Genomic DNA, 16111 nt, shown 5'->3' with positions numbered 1-16111 from the left:
ACTCCGACGGTGGATAATGAGCAGGTGTGTAGGAAGGTGTAAATAGTGTACAGGAATGCACAAGTGTATGTATTTTTACAAATAAGTGAAATGTTGGATATTATAAGTGATTTATAGTAAGTGCTATGATATAAATGTTTTATAGTAAGTTCCACAAGTGCAGTGCAATAATTGTTACTGTTTATTGGATACTGGTGAAAAAAAATATTGGAATTACCTTGAGTTAGCCTACCTGTTACCTGAAAGAAAACCACTTATAAATGGGCCAGAAAGAAAATACCTGGCTGGCTGTAACAAAATTATTTCACTCGATACTCAGGAAAATTGTGCTGATTATGAGCATCAGTGTATCCTACCTGTTACCTGAAGGAAAACCACTTGTGAGTGGGAAAGAAAGAAAATTACCTGGTTGGCTATAACAAAATTATTTCAATCGATACTCAAGAAAATTGTGCTGAATATGAGCATCTGTGTATCCTGCCTATTACCTGAATGAAATCTACCTAAGAGTGGGCCAGAAAGAAAATTATCTGGTTGGCTATAACTAAATTATTTCACTCGATACTCAGGGAATTTGTGCTGAATATGAGCATCAGTGTATTTATGATGTGAAGTACAAATAACGTAAGTTGTGTATAATATTTATAAGATTTTCACGATGCCCATTAGTAGCCTACAGATCAGTCTGATTTATAGTACAAATAATTACCTCATACTCAACGATAATGCATGAAACAGCCACAGCTTTTAATTGTCAAAGTGCAATTACCCATAATCGTGATGTCAAGTGCAATTATAAGTGTCTTTGTAAAGGGAAATTATAATAATTGACGGAAGAAGTAATTTAAAGCTTTAGTGGTTTTCTCTGAAATGTGTTGCAAAGAAAAAACTTAGATTTGAATTCGGTACTTTCCACTAGGATAAATGGCAAATTATTAAGCCAAAATTTTTCAGCAAACATTTTTATCATAGGATTTTCAACCTTGCTGTATCTCAATTACTTTCTGAGATATTTCAATTTGAAATAAGCAGTTTTTATAATAAAAATGAGTGCATGACCTTAAAAGTGTGCCAAGGTTATTTATATTTGGCAAAAGGACTTGGGTTACCCCAGGGTACCTTCATGTATAATGTCATCACACTCGTGGGAAAAAAAAAAGTGGAAACAAGAGAAATAATAAATAATAATAAAACTGATGAAAGCAAGAAGCTTCGCCATTTGTATGGAAAAGCTTAATAATACTGATGAAAACAAGACTTCGCTATTTACTGTATATCGCTAAGCTTGATAACTTTTTTATTTTTTTTCGAGGATGGGTTATCGAAAGGTGAGTGTAGATGCATCCCCTGTCTCTTTCCTGCAAATCAAATCCGACCTAAACGGAACTGATCATATGTCTGTCCATCCTGGCCCTGGTGGCGAAGGTTTTAGAAGAATAAAGTTCAGATTAGTGTCTGTTTACCTCATGAATGTCATTAAAACAGATGATGAACTTATTGCTCTCGTAGTCTTCCCTGGTTAATTTGCATCCATGTTCACAATTGTACTACTGGGTGAAGAAAGACAAGAAGGGAACAAACATTGTACAAATTTTGACCAAACTGACAGTCTAACTCAAGATTTTTCCAGTTGTGGGCTGGATGTGCTAACCAATGTATCACTGCATCCTCCCCCCCCCCCACCCCGATCCTAGAGGAGGAAGACAGTCAGAAGCGAAAGTCTGCCTACTATTCCAATGTGTTTACTTCACCTTTACAGTATGTCAGTTTTCTCCACAATGCATCATAATCAAAGTGAACCATCAGTGGGCAGAGAAACATATCAAGCCTCTCAGTTTAGTAATATATGCCAGCATAGAAAGTGAGAAGCAGAACTGGTAAAATACCAGGTCATTTGTCCCCAGTGGTATTATATTCAAGGTGCTATCCAAAAGTTTCCAAAATTTGAAAGCAGAGTGGAAATTGCCTGCAGTATGGTGTGTGGATGCTAGGTGGTAGTGCACATGCCTTTTGTTTATAAGTATGTCAAGTGGCACTGTGCGGGGGCGATGCATTCACTGTATGTATGTTTTTCTTATCATTATGTTTGGGTTATTTGTAGATTTTGTTATCTCAAAAATGAAGGATTTGAAAGAGCAACATGTGTGCATCTAGTTTTGTGTGAAACATTTGAAGAACGTGGCTGAAACTCATAAAATGCTATAACATGCATTTGGTGACAATGCATTGGGGGTTACACAAACTTACAACTGGTTTAACCCACTGTGTGCTGACAAATTTTTCACGGCCTCTCCCCCAATCCCGAGCAATTCTGGTTTTTCGTTTTGCTCAAAACCTCCGCTTTTTATGAAAAACAATAGTAAATCATAAAAAAAGTGCTCACCTGAGCTTAGTAATGCACTGTACAGGTTACCCTCCCCACACCAGGTGCAATCTCTGAAGCTGCCCTGCTGCTGTCCCATTTTCTCTAATAGCGGTAACAATTGCAAACCACTCAGAATAGGTAGATATTTGTTCATTTGATACAAATTTATATGCAGTACAAGAATATATTCATTTTTACACAATAATATAGGTGATATAAGCACTGTTTCACTCACTGAACACATCAACGTACTGCACCTTCCTTGGTGATGTTACCTCCTCATCACTTCTGCTCATTTCTTCCTCTGGAGCCACGTAATCTTTGTCCTCCACATCGTCATCGATTGGGGAATCACTCTTGCCTTGAAATTTGTACCGTGACGCGACGTGTCTTTACTGGCCAGGTCACTGCTAAAAGGCGAGTTGCCGAATGGCGTGTGGGGGGAGGTCATGTGGGGTCAGGCAGTGTCACCACATGGCAGTGGGTAGAGGAACGTCTCACACGTAGGCCTACCAAAAATCACACGCGAAACTTTAAAAATGTGCAAAAGATTGATCTCGCAATTCCAAAACATACCAGTACATTGTTGGGTGCCAGTGTGAAAAAACATGGTGATGTACCTATATGCTGAGAGGACACGGCGTTTGAAAAAGGACGAACATCAACAGATGGCGATGCACGTTCTGGTCACCCTTCCACCAGTTCAACTCTTTACAATGTGGCCAAAATTTGTGCAATGATCCACGAATATCACAGGAGTACAATCCAAGATGGTTGCAGCATTGTTTGCCTATCATATGAAACTTTCCAAAGCATATTGTCTGGCAACCTTGACATGAGACAGATTGCAGCTAAGATTTTCCTGAGGCTCCTGACTGATGAGCAAAAGCAGCATCGCATGGAGTTCTGAATGGAGTTCAAGGAAATGGCCAGAAATGACCCTAACTTCCTTTCAAATGTCATTGCTAATGATGTAAGCTGCGTTTACGGTTAATACCTAGAAGCCAAACTGAAATGCATGTGCGGCAGGATGAACCCGACACCACTACCCCAGAAGGAGAGAGTGAGGAGGTGATACCCACCCCATAGGAGACGAAGGAGGAGCTAATTTACCTGACCTGACGTCCCGGCATCAATGACATATGTCCCTCGTGACTCGGCGCCCCTCTTCCGTGCAGCCAGACCACCCGGCAGTGTACAGGGAAAGTACACTACTCTCCAACAGAGGGAATGCTCACCAGGATTGGAGTGGGACTTGTATTGACAAGCTCCCAAGCACACCCTCACATGCCGAGTCCCTTGGATCGGCCTCCTATTTGTATGAGGACTCAGGAGGAGCCTCTAGGGTTGCTATCCCCATACCTCAACCGACGGAAGGCACACTCCACTGAAGCTGTGGCGTAAGCTGCGAGAGTACATCCAACCTCATCCTCCTGACATTGCAGATGCAGAACCTTCCCCGACGGAAGGAGGGCACACTCCACCGGAGCTGTGGCATAAGCTGCGAGAGTACGTCCGACCTCATCCTCCTGACATCCCAGGGACAGGTGTCTCCTTCCCGAAAAAAGGAGGGCACGCTCCACTGGAGCTGTGGCGGAAGCCAAGAGAGTACACCCAACCTCTTCCTCCCGACAGCTCAGGGGCAGGAAACTCTAGCCCTATGGTAGGAGCGCTGACTCCATCGGAGCCGCAACTACCACCGAGACGGACCCACGGGTACCCGCTTCCAGTCGCCAGGATTGGCAGTGTCCGGGAGAGGCTCCCTCGACCTTCCCCATGACCCTGACCCTCGTAGGAGCACAAGCAGTGCCAAACGGGGCTGCCTAATGGAGGGGAGGGGCGCCTCCCCTGTGGTGGAGTAAGGCGCCCCTCCCCTTGCCGCTCTCCTCGAAAAGCGAGAATCTATTCCCCTACAGGCTCCCCACCTGAGTCCAGACCAGGTGAGGCATCACCGAGGCCCGGTGTCCAGTCCCTCCAGCCCCTCCCTCCCCAGATGCTGACAGGCTCTGCCAGGAGCAGGGTCTGCAGCCCAACCCTGATGGCCTCCCCCTGCAGTCAAGGCTGCAGCCCCCGGAGTCAGTGGGTCTCCCCAGGTGTTCGCCACAGCAGTAGGATGTCCCCCGGAGTCAGTGGCCAAACGCCCTTCCCTGTCGGCCGTCCCTGACGGGCACGAAGGCCTCCCCACCCGGATGCCGCCCTCCTCCAGGCCAACCCTAGGCCCGAGCCTCCCTCGGTCCCTCCCCCGGACCCCGATGACGACTAAGGGCCAACGACGCGCCATCCGACTGCTGGCCCTCTTCAGCCCCAGCCCATAGAACCCTGCCTCCTGTAGGGCTAACGTGGCCAAGGAGCCGCCCCATACACCGCCCCATTCCTCCCGGACTAGTGGCCACTCCAAGGGCCACACTTTCCTGTGCAGCTCCCCGGACGGCCTGCCTCCCACGCCTGGCCGCCACCTGGAGCTCCCGGCATAGGACCCTTCACCCGTGGGTCGTGTTCTCCCCTCCAACTGAACTGTGAGTAACAGGTCTTGTGACTTTCCACTTCCCCAGTGTGGTGATCCCAATCCCTAGTGAGGCAACCAGTGTGACATCGTTCTCCCCCCCCCCTGCATAGTGTCTCTCCATTGTTTCTCTCCCCCCTGTGTGTCCCACCACCCTTCCTGTTGTTCCTCCCCCCCTTGGTGAACCATGTACCTGTGACTTGCGAGCAGAGTGTCTAACCCCACCCACGGGCTAGCTTTCCCCGGACAGTGCAAAATCCCCGTGTGTCACTCGCAGAAAACAACAATACCCCAGTGCATCTCACCTCAGTGTTGTCCCCCCCTCCCCCCCTGGCCCCATCACTACGGAAAACAGTCCCTCCCTATCCTCACTAATACCCCCCTCCCCCCTCAGGTGTGATATACTGTATACTCTCGTCCTGTGTGATGCGGCATAGTCTAAGCCTAGCTAGGATTTCCGTCTGTGTCACGCGGATATATTATATTAACTAGGACCTCGTCTGTGTAACGCGAACACCTAGGCTTAGGGACCTGACTATACGAGTTGTATCTGTAGAAATACTGGGTAGTATTGTCTGTGAATATGCCGATGGTGATATACTTGATGTATTTGTAAGATATTACCAGTGACTGTGTGCATGTAAATTATATTATACTCCAGGAAAGTGTAAACCCATATATGAGACACACGTGCTGAACTAGGTGGACAGTGATTGTCAGAAACATCGGTGCAAATTATTATATTCTCCGCTTAGCCATAGCTTTGTGTGTGGAATACCATAAGGTTTGTCATAAACATCGGTGCAAGTTGTTGTATACTTTCAGCTCTGGTTATAGCATCATGTGTGTAATTGTTCTCTGAGAATATAGCATTGTATCTTTTGACCCGTGGTGTTTGTGTTTTCCCTTCCTTGTTGATACTGACCAGGTCAGGAACATAGAACCCAGGTCTGCACCGTGTCTAGACCCTAGAAGTCGGGACTCAGAACACGCTGCATAACACAAACAACAATCATCACAGTGGAAGAGCTTAGCTTCACCCTGACCAAAGAAGGCATGTCAATGCAAGGGTAATGTGAAGTCAATGCTCATCACTTTCTTTGACTTGGAGGGCATTGTTTATAAGGAATTCGTTCCTCAAGGACGGACTGTCAATGCAAAGTTCTTCTGTGACGTTTTGCGATGGCTCCAGGGGGACGTGAGGCGAAAACATCCTGACAAGGGGCTCACAAACGAATGGGTGCTTCACTAAAACAATGCAGCTGATCATTAGTTTTTGGCATAAAAAAACATGCCGTTTGTCCCCCACTCCCTGCATTCACTAGATTTGGTCCCCTGTGAGTTTTTCCTCTTTCCGAAAACGAAATCAACCTGAAAGGACTTAGATTTGACAACACTGAGAAGCTCAAGGAGGAACTGCACAAGGTCCTGAATAGTCTGATGTTCAAGGACCTCCAGAACGCGTTCCAGTCGTGGGAGAAGCGCTGGGATCGATGTCTGCATGCCCAAGGAGATTGTTTTGGAGGGGACGGTGACACTTAGGACTTGATGTAACTTTTTTTCCCTTCTTTAGTCAAATTTCTGGAAGTCTGGGATAGCAGCTTGTAAGTGGGAGATAGCTAAGAATAATAAAGCAAATATGTTAAGCGTACTTTTATGCCTTACTATACCATAAAAGGGGCGAAAGGAAAAATCTGGAGATGCGAATTATTAGGCAAACTTTTGTCCCTGGCGGAACTACTGAATAGATCAAAGAATCAGAGGACATGATATATTTGGTGAACCTTTGTCCCTGACTGCACTGTAACTATAAAATGACAAGTGTCTTAGGACAGTTTTTACGAAATTCAGACCCCAATTCTATTCCCTGTTGCAGCCTCAGGTATTCGGCCGCTTAACCATATTCCAACATACCATGCAGTGTCTCCTGAGCCGAATTATATCTTCAGGTGGTAGAATGACTAGAAACATGACGTCCTCATACTCACAGCGTTATGATACGAGAGAGAGAGAGAGAGAGAGAGAGAGAGAGAGACGACAACGTCGTGGTGACGACGACGACGATAGTGATTATGATGATGATGATGTCTCTTCAAGTTAATAACAAAACCTCAGTACTTACCTCAGTAATAAAACTTCGGCATTATAAAGCATAATAAAAATATTTACACAAAAGCAGATAACCAAATACAAAATATGACTATGGTGATTTCATTCTCCTCCTCCTCCAGCTTAGATTTTCATTTTTCCATTTGAAAATTGATCCCACTCCTTTTTCTCCTTCTCATATGCGCAACACAAAAACAACTCACGGGAAAACTGGGAATTATTAGTTTAATGTGATTCTCTCTCTCTCTCTCTCTCTCTCTCTCTCTCTCTCTCTCTCTCTCTCTCTCTCTCTCTCATGTTTATTACTAAACATAAAAGAACTCTGAACAATCGTCAATGGAGTTCGTCACGGTAATATTTGCTACCGTAATATTTCAGTATGTATAACAAACTGTAAACTTACTGAAACTATTTCAAATTTTAATATTGGATGTACTTTCGCCAATATGGAAAATAGCACTATTGGTTATGAAGATGATATGATTTTACCTCCGTCTGCAGCAATTGTGTAATCACTCCCGTACTGATAATTTTGGGAAAGTAAGTTAAGCATACTCTTATCCATAAGAATACAAGGAAATCGATATTTACGTAATCGAAATTGTCAAGGAAATTTTCATACTGTTCTTGAACTGACTGTTCATGATTTATTCTGGGCAATCACATTAATAATGACAGATATACAGTATAGATGTTTTCAGACATTAATTTCAATATTTGAATACAGTTGTTTGAAAATAATTTCCGAAGGTGCACAGGTTATTTTTTTTCGTAATATTAAGTGCCAGTATCCTTTCCCCTAACAGTTTTTTCTTATCCTCCATGGGTCAGTAAAAAAAGATAATGATGCTCAAGTGCTGGAAGGGCAGCATAAAGATTGTGGAATTGCCGGGCCCATGATCTCTTACTGTATATGCTTGGCATAATAAGCTTGCTTATAATGTTCTTCAAAAACCTTGTAAAGTTTTTAATATAGCGTTTCTTCAACATACAATATAATTATTATTACGGAAAGCCAAGCATTTTGTTAACATTTTACTGTACATGGCTTGACATATAATCATTCTGATGTTGTTAAATTTAGAATATGTTTGTTCAGAACCATGAACAAACTATGAGATAATATACAGGTATTGCATGTACTTACGTTCTGCATCTCTATATGTACAATTGGTATTAAGAATATTGCTCCCTATTGTTTTTTTTTTTTTCTTTTTTTTTTTAGCTGAAGAATTTTGAAACTTACACAATTTTCTCAAAAGTTTGCTGGGTTTCAAAGATGTCATACCTGCGTTTATAAAGCCACTGTTCACAGTTTCGTTATTTACTTACGGAAGTGGTAAGGCTGTGACCAAGTTAGTAGAGAGGTGCTCTACTGTACCAATGAATGCGGGTTCGAATCCTGGGAGAGCATGGAACAGTTTAAGGGATTTGAATTTCGTTACAGTAGATTTCACCGAACTACCAAAAACACACCAACATGTAAAAGTAAAAAAGGCTAATAAGAATACAACAGGCCTGTAGGGGTGTTAGTGCTGATGTGGTGACAAACAAAGGTGTACGATACATAGGAGGCCTGCTGGGCTTTCGAGGATGGACTGTTCAAGCCTATGACCAGAGTCACGCACATTATATATATATACCCAGTATAATATGTTACAGGGAACTTGTGTAACCAGTGATTTCATGAAACCCCTTGGGAATTCGTGAAGTGTATCCAGTGATTTCACGAAACCTATTGGGAATTCGTAAAAATAGTTTAAATTAGGATGAATTAACTAAGGTTATGTTAATTTAGGCAGCGGTTAATTTAGGCTGGGATGATCTAAGTTAAGTTTAGGTTAGGTTAGCCTAGGTTAGTCTGGTTGGGCTGGGTTATATTAGATGAATGCTAAGTTTTGTTAAGCATTCATCCAATTTAACCTAACCTAACCCATCCTAACTAACTTGGCCAAACCTAACCTAAACTTAGCCTAGGTTATCGCAGCCTAAATTAATCTAACCTTAATTAGCCCAACCTACTTTAAACTCATTTCACGAATTCCCTAGAGATTTCATGGAATCACTGGTTACACAAATTTCCTGTAATATATCTATATATATATATATATATATATATATATATATATATATATATATATAGTGGTAGGTGATGGCGACCATCATCCACTCACTTGATGTAGTGCTGCCTACTTCTTCCTTAGCCTTTATCATTCTTTTTCTGTGCCTGCACTCCTCTCCTCCTATTTCTCCCATCTTTCCTGTGTGAAGAAAGCGCTGGATGCGAGAGGGATGTCTGTCGAGCAAGGAAGAGTGGCTGTGCGTGACAGAAATAAATGGAGAGAAATTGTGAATAAATAAGTGATGACGCAGCCCTGAGGGGATATTCTCCCGCATTTGGTCTGATCAGCTAGTCAGGTCAGGTGCGGGTAAGGGGATGGGTATGTTATGATGTGGCAGGGGTAAACCAGCTCTGCTGTCGGGCCCTGCTGCGGATGTCACTGATTGCATTGCGCAGTTGACCCTTGTGCGGTGTGGTGCGGTGAGGATCTGTCCGTTCTCCCCTTTGGGGCTAAGATGTGAATGAATGTGTTTAAATGGATGAGTAAATGGAGAGTGTGTCGTCCTGTCTCGGCTACCTCCCTTTCCTTGGGGGAAGCAGCCTAGGTATATAGATAGATAGACTTATTGCTTTTCTTTCCGTTACAGGTGGCTTTACATTGAGTGACAAGCCAAATGGTTTCCTGTAAGCCAAGAAACCATTTACAACGCTGGGTGATAACCATATAACCAAACCATACGTGCTCCCTACGTGTCAAGTGGGTTGGTGTAGGGTTAGTGCCCCTCCCTGTAAAACAAATAACTGAGAGTCAAATGGCCACCCCGTACGGGATTATGGCGCCTGGGAATATATATATATATATATATATATATATATATATATATATATATATATATATATATATATATAAGCAGGGGTACTCGGCGTTGCCCGGGCCAAAAAAGGTGAACACTCTAATCCCATTTGTTCTAGTTTATTCTTTCTACTCCAGAAATTCCATATACCTCCTGTGCTTCTGAACAGGGATTATAAGAGGTCCAGGAACTTTCTGTTTCAGCTTTCGCAGATTAACTCACAACATTTGTGCACACTTCTTTACTGTTGCCGGTGACCTCAAATGACCTCTGACCAGTGACCTCAATTGACCTCGTAGGTCAACCTCACATAGCCTATGAATGAACTGGAGGTCATGTGAGTCTCCATGCCAAAAATTGGGCTGACGGGTCCAGTTGTTTGAACATGTATTACCTGTGACCTCAAATGACCTCCGACCAGTCACCTCAAATGACCTCGGAGGTCAACCTCACACAGCCTACATCCGAACTGGAGGTCGTGTGAGTCTCCATGCTAAAAATGGGGCTACAATGGTACCCGGCATTGCCGGGGCCAAAAAGACGAACACTACCAGATACTTCAATTAATGACCCTCTTAAAACCATCCCTAGGTCACCCTGATTCAGAATATATATAGGTGTGAGGATCTTTGTCCCTTGGTTTGGGCGTGATTGAAGGCCAAACAAACAATGGGGCTCTTTTATACAGTACTAGCAGAGGTACCCCACTTTGCCTGGCCCAAAAACGGCAAACACTCTAATCATATTTGTTCTAGTTCAATCTTTCTTTCTACTCCAGAAAGGTCATGTACCTCTTATACTTTTGAAAAGGGATTATAAGAGGTCCAGGAACATTCTATTTCAGCTTTCGCAGACTAAAGCACAGCATTTGTGTGCACTTGTTTCCTATTACCAGTGACCTCAAATGACCTCAGAGGTCAACCTCACATAGCCTGTGCCCGAACTGGAGGTCATGTGAGTCCCCATGCCAAAAACTGGGCTGCAGGGATACCTGGCGTTGCTCGGGCCAAAAAGGCGAACATTCTACCAGTGACCTCAAATGGCCCAGATCTGAATATTGACTCCCCTAAAACCTTCATTGGGTCACCCTGACTCAGAATATATATATATATATATATATATATATATATATATATATATATATATTATGTGTCCAACTCTGGGCAAAGGCTTCAGGGCCTATGTCTCGGGGACAGTAGCCTATCCCAAGGCCCTGTAGTCCTGCTACACCTCCACATGTCACCACTTCGGCGCAAAAACCCACCGTCCATATTGAATACATGATAGGGCTGTCTCATACAGGACTGGTTTATTGGTATTAGCTGGGGTATTTTTGTGACATGTCGGCGGGTCATCTGGTAGATCAGGAAGGTTTGTTTTTTACGAAATTCAAATCCTTAAACTGTTCCCTGCCGCAGTCGGGATTCGAACCTGGGTCCATCAGGACTGCAGGCCGCCTCTCTACCGATTCAGCCACTGTACATATCTGGGGGTCTCTGTCCCTTGGTTTGGGCGTGATTGAAGGACAAACAAACAAACTAACAATGTGGGTACAGTACCCTCGCATCCAGCACGCATTAGTCCAGCACGATTCGAGTCCAGCACGGTGAGCAATTAATTAGTATTATTTAATACTATTTAATTACTGCAACACGAGTGTGTTAGCATAACATGCACAGAGCTCCAAGAAGTGGGCCAAATCCACAGAGTTCACTCTAGTACGATCACCCCCGGTCCAACACGGCCATACTGGACATTCCCATGATGATGACAGCCAATGAAAAACTTCTGATCAAGTAGCCTTCCCCGCCCGCTATCGTGACGTGATCGTGATGCCGCCCAATTAAAAACGCTTCTGGTGTCACGTGATGATTTGTTTACATTTCTCCCGCCACAGAGCCACTCAGTCACATAATTGCATTGGAAGGTGCTTATTTCTTGCTGCATTTTCTGCCCTTGTTACTGCATTTTACCCTGCTCACGATGCCTAGGAAACCTTCTGAGAACCCCAAGAAGCGTCGGCACCTCCCTCAGGCCACCAAGCTAGAAAGCATCAAGAGGAAGAAGAAAGGGGAGAGGAAAGTTGACATTGCCAAGGCCTACGACATGAATGAAGCCAACGTGATCATAATAAAAAACTAAGACAAGATCCTGGCAGCCGAAGGCTATCACACGGCACTTCATACCAGGTTTGCCGAGGATACGATGGTAAATCGAAACGGTAACGTGGTAAAATTGCCGACGATACCACGGGCATTTGGAATTCATCTGGATGGATTCCTGTCGAGATACGACGGGCAAAACAGTGTGACCAAAACCCAGGCGACTCGATAGAGAATGTATCGTACTACAGCATTGAACATTTAGCCTGACACTGAATACATATTAATATTTTAGAATAAATATCAATCGTTTTGAAACCCTTCTCATCGGCATGCGTACCAGTTTATAAACAAAGTTGCTTCTCCTTATTCTCTACCGAGTCAGCGACAGCGATCACTTTCCACAGTCACGAGACGGGGCTCTGGCAACAGTGTGAGAAGCATGCACTTTCCCGAGGATTATAGTGCTAGGACAGGCAGAAGCAGGACCTTCCATGGCTGCAGACGAAGATAGTGATTCTGAGTGTGATTTCGAAGGATTTATGAGGGAGGTTGAGGAGGAGCAACAGCCATTACCCACTAGTGACGCCAGTAGCCATCCTCCGGGGACCCAGTAGGACTAACTACAGCCTTGGATAAAACATTCAATTCCCAGCAAGCCCACCAACACTATCCTAAAAGGTTAGTTATCATTCATAGCACAGTACCATTTATTATAATTACAATAGTACCAATATATGTATAGGTATATGGTAGGCATTTAGGGTGACTTTTCCGAGGGTTGCTGACATAATTCATTTTTCCCATAAGCTCTATTGTTAGTCCAACACGTTTTTGGTCCAACACGTGACCCATGCATGACAATATTACCGTGCTGGACGCGAGGGTACTGTATATATATATATATATATATATATATATATATATATATATATATATATATATATATATATATATATATCAAATTTCTCTATCTCATCTCTCCATCTCCTGTCTGGCCTTTTTCTGGTATGCTTACAATCTCTTGGTGTCCAGTCAGTCAGCCTCTTGCTCCATCGGTTATCCCTTATTCTTGCTATATGGCCTGCCCACCTCCATTTCTGTTCTTTTATAACTTCTATGATATCTTTGACTTTAGTCTGCTCTCTCACCCAAGTTGATCTTTTCCTGTCTCTTAAAGATATCCCCAACACTGATCTTTCCATTGCTCTCTGAGAACGGATTAATTTAATATCTATTAATTTTGTCAGTTTCCAGGTCTCACAACCATACGCCATACCTGGAATTATACATTCGTTATATACTTTTCGTTTCATACAAACTGGCAAGCTACTTTTCATAATGTCTCTATGTTTACCGAAAGCTTTCCATCCAATTGTAATGCGTCTTCTTATTTCGCTATCATGTTCTTTCGTTAATTTTAGTACTTGTCCCAAGTAGTTGCATTCCTCAACTTCTTCAAGAATTTCTTCACTTATTCTGATGACGCTCTTTGGTGTCTGTGGATTAGACATTACTTTAGTTTTACTCCAGTTCATCATCAGCCCTACTTTCAGACTTTCTCTGTTCAGGTCATTTAACATTTCTTGCCATGCCTCCGCTGTTTCTGAGATTAGGACAATGTCATCTACAAATCTTAAATGGTTTAGGTTTTCTCCATCTATTGTCACTCCTCTGTTTTCCCAGTCTAGCTTTCTGAAAATACTTTCTAGGCATGCTGTTAAAAATTTTGGTGAAATTGTATCTCCCTGACGGACGCCCTTCTCAATCTTGATTTTTCCCAGTCCTTATGAGGAGTAGACTGTAGCACCAGTCGAACAGGGCAGTACTCCCGAGGTTGATGGCAAACTGATGAAAGGGAGAGCTGGAGCTCTCGTTTCACCAGACCTCAGGACTTGTTCCTGATCATCTCCCTTTTCTGAACATTTTCAGTGCATTCATTTACACAGAGAGTAGGCCAGCATGCTCTCATAATACCTCTACCTTCAACTGTCTACACCACACTACATGCGCATAACATATCACACCTTCTATTCACATCTCTAGTAATGGCCCCTGCAATCTTACAATCAAATGAGGTGGTACCTCGGATTGCCACCACCGGCAGGGTAGGGCTGGAGGCACAGGGTCCTCCCGGTCGCCATCAAGCGACTGTGCCGGCAGCGACTGTTGCCATTTCCGGGAATGCTTGTCGGCGAAGAGGTGACGGTACGGCCTTATTCTTTACCAACATCCGAGGCCTTATCACAAATTTAAACTCAGTTCATTTTTTCCTTCAGTCCATATCCCCTTTGGCCTTTTTCCTCACAGAACCACAAATCTCACCCTCTACCGATATATCTCCATTTTGTTTTCCCGGTTACCATCTCCTTACAAACTTTCGAAACAAGGGCGGCACCTGTTGTTATATCAAATCCCAATATGCAGTTGATACTATTTTAACCCCTTAAACGCGGCCGTGAACAGTCGCGTCCCCTGAGTGGCGGGGTTGTATCGCACTCTGAGTACCTGTAGGAAAATATTAGCCAAAAATCAGAGATTAACCCTAGAACATTATACTTGGTACGGCAGGTAGTACTTACATTCAGCTTTCTCCAGAGACAGGTGGTGAGCCTTCGTGGACTACCCAAGGACTTGTGGAGACTTGCAAAGTTGGGTAACCAAATCTTCACTTTCACACCTCTAGCAACCCAGTTTCCCCTCTACCACAGCCTCATTCTGTCACAGTAAACTTTATACTACAACGTAAAGGTAGTTAGGAATCCGTATTTGTACAATAAGCACTGAAAATAAGGCTAAAATCAACGAAGCATACGGCCGACATGCAGTGCGGCGGCGCGGCGGTCTTCCCGTCACTCAACAAACATTTCCATTTTCACAGCTAAAAACATGTATACTACATTTTTTCAATCATATTACTTCCCAAAAGATCACCGCAGCGCGCTTTTTATTCTGCCTTACGCCCGTCACTTTATTCTTGTTCCTGTCGGCCGCTTCCACTGACTCGGAAGAGCTAGAACTCGCCATAATGTCACTGAAAGCCTGTGGTAAACTGACGCTAAACAGGGGCAAACCGTGAGAAAAAAAGCTAGTGTTACAACTGGGGAAACAAGCGTTTCCTATTAGCATAAACTGCTTGTGAGAGGAGAGCGTAGATTTACAGTTCTGAGCACTCAGAGGGCTGCCATGTATCACAGCCAGGCTGGCAGGGGCCGTGGTGGGGGGGTGACGGGGGAAACACGCGATACTTGGCAACAACGGAGGTCAGTGGTACAAAGGTCAAGTGTGCTAAAAGTAGCTAAAGGGTGGTGGTACTGATAGACAATACCAGCTGGACCCTGCCTGCCCGCGGTTATTCAAAATTTACTAGAATCACAAACGCGACGCTCCGCCGTTATGTCCTTTTTGCCGAGCATCGCAAACGGGACGATCTGCGTTTAAAGGGTTAACCTTCACTTCATCCAGTTTTGATTACTCATTATATAAATTAAATTGCCAAAACATTACCAAATATATCTGTGTAGTTTATCATTCCCCCAATGCTTCTTCGGAACCCAGTGTATTTGATTCCATATCCAATGAGTTGAGTAACCTTGACCTTGCCCTTGGCAATGAAATTACCATTTTGGGTGATTTTAACATACGCAATGTTGAATGGTTATTGCATTCTGCCCGGACTGACGACGCTGGTCTAGAATGCGAGCTGTTTGCAGAATCGTTTAATCTCACCCAGTTGGTAAAGCAACCAACCAGAATACCTGATAATCCTGACCATAATGCCCATCTCTTGGATTTATTCTTGACAAATAATCCAGATCAGTACAGGATAGAGGTACTACCACCACTTGGATCCTCTGACCACAATCTCATCAAAGCCTCATTAGTTAACCCTCCTACACCTCCCCATTCCGAACCTGTCAGGGTGACCCGATGGCACTTTGACAGGGCAGACTGGGATGGATTTAGAAATTATCTTGCTGATGTTCCATGGCAGTCTTTCTTCTCTAGTGATCCCAATTCTACCCAGTCCCACATTTGCGACTTAATACTAGCTGGTATGGATTTATTCATACCAAGTCAACAATTCACTAAAAGATCAAACTCTCCAAAATGGTT

Source organism: Coenobita brevimanus, chromosome 29 (genome assembly GCF_032717465.1).
Source record: "Coenobita brevimanus isolate Jiangsu-jjx chromosome 29, ASM3271746v2, whole genome shotgun sequence".
Taxonomy (NCBI): Eukaryota; Metazoa; Arthropoda; class Malacostraca; order Decapoda; family Coenobitidae; genus Coenobita; species Coenobita brevimanus.
The sequence above is the reverse complement of the archived record's forward strand: the minus strand, read 5'-3'. Positions refer to the sequence as shown.